The sequence below is a fragment of the Cyprinus carpio genome, chromosome B2, assembly GCF_018340385.1.
Source record: "Cyprinus carpio isolate SPL01 chromosome B2, ASM1834038v1, whole genome shotgun sequence".
NCBI classification, from domain to species: Eukaryota; Metazoa; Chordata; class Actinopteri; order Cypriniformes; family Cyprinidae; genus Cyprinus; species Cyprinus carpio.
The window spans coordinates 17,880,374-17,889,885 of record NC_056598.1 but is presented as its reverse complement, the minus strand read 5'-3'; positions in this window follow the sequence as shown (position 1 = coordinate 17,889,885).

The window sequence follows — 9,512 nt, the reverse complement described above, 5'->3', positions numbered from 1 at the left end:
GATGCGACTCGAATAGATATCCTTCTTCTGGTATATACAGTGCCTTGCAAAAGTTTTCATACCCCTTCATTTTTTCATGTTTTGTTATGTCACATCCTAAACTTAAACAAAACTAAATTTCCAAAACAAATCAACACTCCATACACCATAATGTCAAAGCAAAAAACAGAATTGTCACAACTTCATAAATTTATTAAAAACAAAAAAACCTGAAATAAGTACATTGAATAAGTATTCATACCCTTAACTCAGTGCTTAGCTAAAACACCTTTACAGCCTCAAGTCTTTTTGGGTATGATGTGACAAGTTTGCACATCTGTATTTGGCAATTATCTGCCATTCTTCTCACCTCTTCACCTCTCAAGCTCTGTCAGATAAGATGGAGGCAGATGCACATTTTCAGGTTTCTTCAGAAGTATTTGAATGGGTTCAAGCCCAGACATTCACAGAGTTGTCTATAAGCCACTCTTGCTGTGTGCTTAGGGTAGGGTGACCATATTTTAGTTTTCCAAAAACAGGACAGTGGGCGCGGGTAGGCAGGGGTTTGGGGGCTGGGTTCTGGGGTCTGGTTGGTTGGTGGTTAAAGTAATGCAGAAAGCACCCAAAGTAGCGCAATCTCAAATATCAAAACTCAAAATATGTCATTCATATACAGAAAAAAACTTATTTTACAGTCACTGTTACGCATATTTATCATAAACACAGCTAAAAAGCTTCCTACCAGTGGCTGTCCTTCACAAAACATAACATATAGCACAGTTTTATCATTGGTAGAATGCAAAATGTTTCAATACAAGCATTTCAGTCAAATGTTATTTATGCAACATTTCAAACCTTTAACCCACGGGGAAAAATCAAGCCATGGCAACAGTTTGAAAGTAGCACAATTCCATCGAAAAAAATAAAAATAAAAATAAAAATGCGGACTTGACAACCTTGAATCCAACATGAGCTGCAGGTGTCAGATTTGACTGATCACGGGTTTAGATGGCTGACAGACCATGCTGGAGGATTTGCTGCTCAACAGATCCTGAGATCATTGACAAATATCTGATCACAGAGCACATTTGATCGCGAAATAGAAAGTGAACGTGAACAGCGAACACTCATTCAAAAGAGATTATATTCCCTGCAAATTGATAGTGTCCCCCTGATGCGTGAAAAATATAAGCAATATTAGAATGTTTGCAGGAGTGGGCGGGACTGAACACAGTCATCGCAGGGCTCTAAAACAAAAACGCACACTATGAATGGCGACTTTAGACAGCGAAAGCCGAATCCCGTACATTTTAGGTGATTTAGAAAGTCCGGACGCATTTTTTAAGATCCAAAAAGAGGACATGTCCGGGAAAAGGAGGACGTATGGTGACCCTAGCTTAGGTTCATTGTCCTGTTGGAAGGTGAGCCTGCCCAGTCTGAGTTTCTGATTGTTCTGGACTGTGTTTTCATTAAGGCTATCTCAATATTTTGGTGCATTGAGCTTTTCTTCTACTCGGACCTTTTGTCCCTGATACAGAAAAACAGCCCCACAGCATGAGACTCCTACCAACATACTTTAATTTTGGGATGGTACTTTGCAGGTGATGAGCAGTGCCTAGTTTCCTTCAAACATAAAGCTTGGAAAGGAAGTTCATCAGACCAGAGAATCTTGTTTCTCACAGTCTGAGGTTCCTTTAGGGTTTTTTTTTTTTTTTTGCAAATTCCAAGTGTGTTTTTGCGTGTCTTCGCTGAAAAGAGGATTGAGTCTTGCCACACCGCCATAAAGACCTGATTGGTGGAGTGTTACAGTGATGTTTATCCTTCTGTAGGTTACTCCTATCTCCACGTATGGCTAAATGCCAGTGAACTAAGTGTTTTTTTAGAAGTTTTACCGATTGATTGTACATATTTTAACTCTCCGTGGTCTTCTGGACGAGGAGGAGGAGTAGCGACAATTTTAAAGAAAAATTTGAATGTCGTCAACTGTCATCAGACATTTACTCCAGCTTTGAACTTAATATTTTCGAATTGGGTTGATTCCAGCCGGTGTTGTGTGCTCTGATATACCGACCAAATGTAATAAGGACTTTATCAATGATTTTTTTTACTTTTTGTCTGGAATTATGTCAAATTATGACAGGGTTTTAATAGTTGGCGACTTTAACATACATGTTTGTTGTCCTATGAAGCCACTAGTGAAAGATTTTTTAAATGTTATTGACTCTTTTAATTTGGTCCAGTTTGTGACAGATCCTACACACAAGCATGGACACACATTAGATCTTGTTTTATCATGTGGTTTACAAATTTGTAATCTTGAAATTTGTGAAGCGTCTTTTTCCGATCACATGCCTGTTTTATTTGAGATCTCTCTCCCTTATTCTAAACTGAGTGGACCAGCTCGGCGATGTTGTGTGTTTAACTCTTCCACGGCTGCGCAGTTTTCATCTGTTTTTCCCTTCATCTCCCTTCCTGTTCTAATACTGAAGAGCTATTCTCACTCTTTGATTGTTCCTGCCAAAGTGTGTTAGACATTGTTGCACCTTTTAAAGTTATGCGTTTTAAGCCAAAAAGTGAACCATGGTTGAACAATACTCGTGCTGTCAGAGTGCAGGAGAGCTGGACGACAATGGAAGAAAAACAGATTACAGGTGTCTCTTGACATCTTAAAAGACACCTGGCATAAATACCAAAAAACTGTAAAAACCGAGAAAACAAAATACCTTTCTGACATTATCTTGAAGAATTCTCACAAACCTCAAGCTCTTTTTAGTACAATTAATGCTGTAATAAATGGGCCTACCTTTCAACTGACTTGTTCTTACTCATCTCCAGATGTTTGTGAGAAGTTTTCACAATTTTTTATAGGTAAGATAGAAAATATTAGAGCACATATTTTACCTTCCTCTGAGGACCCTTCTTTTATGAAAGATATAATTGATCAAAAGAAATCATCCGCCTGTTTTACAGATGTTGTCCCGCCACGTTTTTTAAAACAAGTTTATGAAACTATTGGGCCCAAAATTCTAGGAATTATAAATAGCAGTCTGACCACAGGTGTTGTACCACAGGGCTTCAAACATGCAGTAGTACAACCACTAATAAAAAAACCCAATCTTGATGCATCAGTTTTCTCCAATTACCGACCTATTTCTAAACTTCCATTTCTTTCAAAAATACTGGAGAAAGCTGTATGTATACAGTTGCAATCTTTTTTGGAATTACATGGAATTTTGGAGTTGTTTCAGTCTGGATTTAAAGCCCTTCATTGTACAGAAACTACACTCTTAAAAGTTTTCAACGACCTCTTATTGATTACAGACTCAGGAGATTCTGCTATTCTAATGATAACAGCTCTGTAAAATTATTGTTGGACTGCCTTGCAGACATTAAAGCCTTAATGAGAGTAAAACTGAAATTGTGATATTTGGCCCAAGTAGTACCCATGTGGCCCCCAACACAGAATTCGGTTCCTTAATTCCGTATGTTAAATCTTCCATTAAAAATCTGGGAGTAATCATGGACAATGATTTTAAACTTGAAAAGCAGATAAATTCTGTGGTTAAAGTCAGTTTTTTTCAGTTAAGGCTCTTGTCTAAAGTGAAACCTTTTTTGTCATTTAAAGACTTTGAAAGAGTTATACAGGTCCTTCTCAAAAAAATTAGCATATTGTGAAAAAGTTCATTATTTTCCATAATGTAATGATAAAAATTAAACTTTCATATATTTTAGATTCATTGCACACCAACTGAAATATTTCAGGTCTTTTATTGTTTTAATACTGATGATTTTGGCATACAGCTCATGAAAACCCAAAATTCCTATCTCAAAAAATTAGCATATCATGAAAAGGTTCTCTAAACGAGCTATTAACCTAATCATCTGAATCAACTAATTAACTCTAAACACCTGCAAAAGATTCCTGAGGCTTTTAAAAACTCCCAGCTTGGCTCATTACTCAAAACCGCAATCATGGGTAAGACTGCCCACCTGACTGCTGTCCAGAAAGCCATCATTGACACCCTCAAGCGAAAGGGTAAGACACAGAAAGAAATTTCTGAACGAATAGGCTGTTCCCAGAGTGCTGTATCAAGGCACCTCAGTGGGAAGTCTGTGGGAAGGAAAAAAGTGTGGGCAAAAACGCTGCACAACGAGAAGAGGTGACCGGACCCTGAGGAAGATTGTGGAGAAGGACCGATTCCAGACCTTGGGGGACCTGCGGAAGCAGTGGACTGAGTCTGGAGTTGAAACATCCAGAGCCACCATGCACAGGCGTGTGCTTTTGAACCAGAAACAGCGGCAGAAGCGCCTGACCTGGGCTACAGAGAAGCAGCACTGGACTGTTGCTCAGTGGTCCAAAGTACTTTTTTCGGATGAAAGCAAATTTTGCATGTCATTCGGAAATCAAGGTGCCAGAGTCTGGAGGAAGACTGGGGAGAAGGAAATGCCAAAATGCCTGAAGTCCAGTGTCAAGTACCCACAGTCAGTGATGGTCTGGGGTGCTATGACAGCTGCTGGTGTTGGTCCACTGTGTTTTATCAAGGGCAGGGTCAATGCAGCTAGCTATCAGGAGATTTTGGAGCACTTCATGCTTCCATCTGCTGAAAAGCTTTATGGAGATGAAGATTTCGTTTTTCAGCACGACCTGGCACCTGCTCACAGTGCCAAAACCACTGGTAAATGGTTTACTGACTATGGTATTACTGTGCTCAATTGGCCTGCCAACTCTCCTGACCTGAACCCCATAGAGAATCTGTGGGATATTGTGAAGAGAAAGTTGAGAGACGCAAGACCCCGACACTCTGGATGAGCTTAAGGCCGCTATCGAAGCATCCTGGGCCTCCATAACACCTCAGCAGTGCCACAGGCTGATTGCCTCCATGCCACGCCACATTAAAGCAGTCATTTCCGCAAAAGGATTCCCGACCAAGTATTGAGTGCATAACTGAACATAATTATTTGAAGGTTGACTTTTTTTGTATTAAAAACACTTTTCTTTTATTGGTCGGATGAAATATGCTAATTTTTTGAGATGCCAAAATCATCAGTATTAAAACAATAAAAGACCTGAAATATTTCAGTTGGTGTGCAATGAATCTATAATATATGAAAGTTTAATTTTTATCATTACATTATGGAAAATAATGAACTTTTTCACAATATGCTAATTTTTTGAGAAGGACCTGTACATGTTTTAATCTCCTCTCGATTGGATTATTGTAATGTCATCTATGCTGGTGTCAGCCAGGCATCTCTTTCACGCCTGCAGTTGGTGCAGAATGCTGCAGCTAGACTACTAAAAGGGGCACGTAAGCGTGACCACATTTCTCCCATACTGGCTTTCCTTCATTGGCTTCCAGTATGGTTTAGGATTGATTTTAAAAATTTTGTGTTTGCCTACAAATCCCTAAATGGTCTAGCCCCGACCTACCTTTCTAACCTTATACAACAACATGTTCCATCTAGGTCTCTTAGGTTGGCAGATTGTATGCTCTTGGCTGTTCCTAGAGTAAGGTTGAAACATAGGGGAGATCGGGCTTTCTCAGTTGCGGCCCCTAAACTATGGAATAATTTACCATTGTCTGTGAGGCTGGCCCCAACACTATCTGCTTTTAAATATAGTCTTAAAACACATTTATTTTCTTTGGCTTTTAGTTCAGTTTGAGAGCTGTGTGTTTTTGTCGTTTTGATGTCATTTTATTTTTGTTGTTGTTGATTTATGATGTGGGATGTACAGCACTTTGGTCAACTTCTGTTGTTTTAAATGTGCTCTAGAAATAAACTTGTCTTGACTTGACTTGACTTGACACGTATGATCATAGAGCTCAACTAGAGTGACCATCAAGTTCTTGGTCACCAGTCTAGACAAAGCCCTTCTTTATCAATTGCCAAGTTTGGCCTGGAGGCCAGCTCTAGAAAGAGTCCTGGCTGTTTCAAACTTCTTCCATTAAGGGCAACGGATACTACAGTACATGCTTCTGTGAACCTTCAATGCAGCAGATTTTTTTTTTTTAAACTCTTCCCCATATTTGTGCCTTGATTTTTTTTGGGCTTTGGCATTTTGCCAAGGCACTGTTTATACAAAGCAAAAAGGGTATACGAGGAAACCCACGACCAGTAGTGGTGGCTGTGGAACAATTCCCAAGTTGTAATCACTGTCAAATTCACCACAGCTGGTTTGCTGTGAAAAACAACAACCAACAGTTATTTTCTATAAGGGAATGTAAAGGCAGTTTATTAACTATTTAAGGTAGCTTGTATAGGGGAAGTTGCTGTCCTGCTGTGGGACATTATTCTCATTTAAAAAAAAATTAGTAATAAAAAAATTATAATTCTTGCAATACATGCAATTTTATGACCACAATGAAAAGAAAATATGGAATATTTCAACTTTAAAAAATGAAAACAAAATGAAGTAGTGAAGATGAAATAGGTGACATAAAATAGGTAAAAATTAATATACATGTTTCCTTAATCATGTGTAACTTACTCAGATTATGGAATCCAATTCAGTTGCAGTTCTGAGTTTGAATTCCTCTTTTCAATCCTCCTTTTGTAATTTTAATAATAAATTGAGCAACCGTGAGGTCAGACTACCCATACACACTATCCTTTTGACATTGTGCAATACATTTAACCGCCACACACAGATCATCAATGCCAGTCAGGCAGGTTCCCCCACTTCTTCTATTACTCACTGTCCTCTGTCCTCGAACTCAGCACAGAAGACAAAAACAGAGGCGTTTGGAATCACTGTGTGAAGCAAGAGATGGAAATGAATGATTATGTAACTCAAGACAAAAAAGGAAGTGAAAGTTGCTGTTCTTCATCAACCTTCCTTGTACTTCATGAGTCAACTCCACAAATCCAAACATATGGAACCACAAAGGCTGACTATCAGTTTCACCAGTGAGGTGAGTAGAAAAACTGCAAAGATGGCAAAAAAATAAAAAATAAAAAAACGGAACTGCTACTTAGAAAACCATTTCAAGGTAATGCAATTTTACACATGTGCATAGACACAATAGTGAATTTTTAGTATTTTTTATTTTTATTTTTATAATTAAACACCTTCATATTCTATCTAAAACACAAAAATGAAACCAAAGTACTTGGTTTTGTAGGACTTTACTGTTACTGACCATTATCAGCTATTTAAATTATTTTTCTATTTATATTTTCTATTTTATAAGTGCATATAAGACTTAATATTTTCTGTTGCCATGAAGACTGGAATTGTTGCTGGGCTTTGGGATGTGCTCAGCTTCTCAAATAAAGAAACATACATCTGCAAGCAGAGTGCTTATCAGGGATCCAGCTCTGCCAATCACACCTGCCTTCAAGAATGCCTGTACACCACTTGCATCCAGGAACTTGTGTCAAGGTAAAATCATGGCAATGACCATTATGATATTCTTTATGATGCTCATTATACATTGATTCATTATCAGAGCACATTTAGACTGAGATTATTTAAGCAATAACACTTGCAATCAAGCTATGCTATCCACGAGGCCCCAGATAATCACAGCCATAATGATATCGGCTTGGATCACGTGGAATGGAATACCAGAGATTTTCCCTCCCAGTTTCACGTGTTCTTTTGGTCCGTGGTGAAGCTTCTATCCAGATTGTGCATTTCGAGAATCCGCATCATGGTGGAGCGAGAGTAAACGCACGCAAACGCGTTTGAAACTCGCTTATTGAAGCAGACAAATTATTCTTCCGTTCGCGAAGAAAGAAATAGCCTACCGCGTTTTCAATATGAGGTAAGGTTAAAGTCTAAATTAAACCTATGAAGAAACATGTAAGGAAAAATACAGATAAGAAACGCCACAAACAAATGCAGTCCGTGTACGTTTTGATAGTTTGTTTTCGGACGTTTTGATAGTTTGTTTTTCCATTTGAAATGAAATAAGCAGTCATTTTCTTGTTTTTTCCTTTGTAAAAAAAAGGGGGGGGGGGTTGGCTTGATTTTCGTTTTTTTTTTTGGTTCATGGGTAGAACGTTTTGATATTTAATTTCAAATGGAAAAACGAACTAAGCATTCCCTTTCGAACGTTCACTCACGTTATGTATGGGTAAATTCCTTTTTTTCCTTTCTGCTGAAGCCTGATTTGTTCACGTTTGTGTAGCTGCATAAACCAATGGCGCTTTAGCCCGCCAAAGGGGGCGGGGCTGACCGCTATATAAGTCTGCCCGCAGCGCCATTTATCAGATCAATCCTCCTTCAGAGATGAGATTATCTCTTTGCTCACTCTTCTGCAAGAGGAAGCCTTGGAAGAAGCTCCAGCTTTGCTCACCACTGTGGAAGAAGCCAAGAAGTCGTGATGAAGAATCACTGCAGGCATCCGGGCTAAAGAGCAAATTTCTTAAGAGCAAATTTTCAGTGTGTTGTTCCAAATGTCCGGGGCCAATTATCTCCAAGGCCCCCCACCCCACCATACAATCCTCCCCCCCGCAGTAGCCTAATAAAAAGTGAAAGTTACGATCATGAATATTCAAACCCTTATCACTCCGTGTCAAATGCCTGCACTACCCCTGTGCTAAGAAAAGCACATTGTACAGGGTTTAGAGAATCAATATAGGACTAATACACTTTTCTGATATTTTTCTCTTTACAAGTCTAATAGTATCCTTTAAAAAAAAAAAAAAATCTTCTCCTCTATGGGTAGCGCAGTTTCACCATTAACAACGCACAGCTAATTAAATCAGCATAGGTGCTGATTAATATTTCTGAAATAAATATTTCTGTGACACGCATTAGGTTGCACAGAAGAAAGACGATATATTGATATAGCAGCAGAGGGCTATTATTTTGGTGAATGAACTGAGGATGACGTCACAGGCTCATATTTGCTTGACCAATCGGCAGAAAGGGGCATGTTATGACCGCCCACAAGGGGAAAATTAATTTTGAGTGATTTATACGTTCCCTTTCGATTCGGTCACTCTACATTGCTATGGGGAATTACCCTTTTCTCCAAATACTACTGAAGCCTTATTGAATCACGCCAGTGAAACTGGCCAATGGCGTTTAAGTGCGCGAAATATGAGGGGCCCCCCACTCTATATAAAGCAGCACTTGTATGTCATCCATTGAGAATCTTTTTCTTCAGCCAACCTTCTATGAGAAGTAAGAGGCCTATCAACAAGACTACTCAACATGATCTACACGCTGCAGCGGACACACCTTCTCTTCCCCTGCTGTGCTCCGGTGAGCATCATAAACAAGGATGACTCTCTGATGGGTCGTGCCCATGCAAAAGCGGCGCTTGGGGGGTCGGACTGCCCCCACTGCAGAGATATGAGCCTCCAGACTCTCAAGCTCCATGTGCCCATCATCCAAGGTGATGAACTCGCCCGACGAGCCCTGCCGCGCTCTTCCTCTGCAGCCTCTTCGTGCCAAGGAGGAAAGTGCCACAAGCTTCTGATGTGGATCTGTCAGGGTCAGGTGATGAGCCCGCGCCGGCTCAGTGCCCACACGCTCCTCACCCCTCTGCTGCAGGTCCCCTTCCAGGGAGCTTAATAGA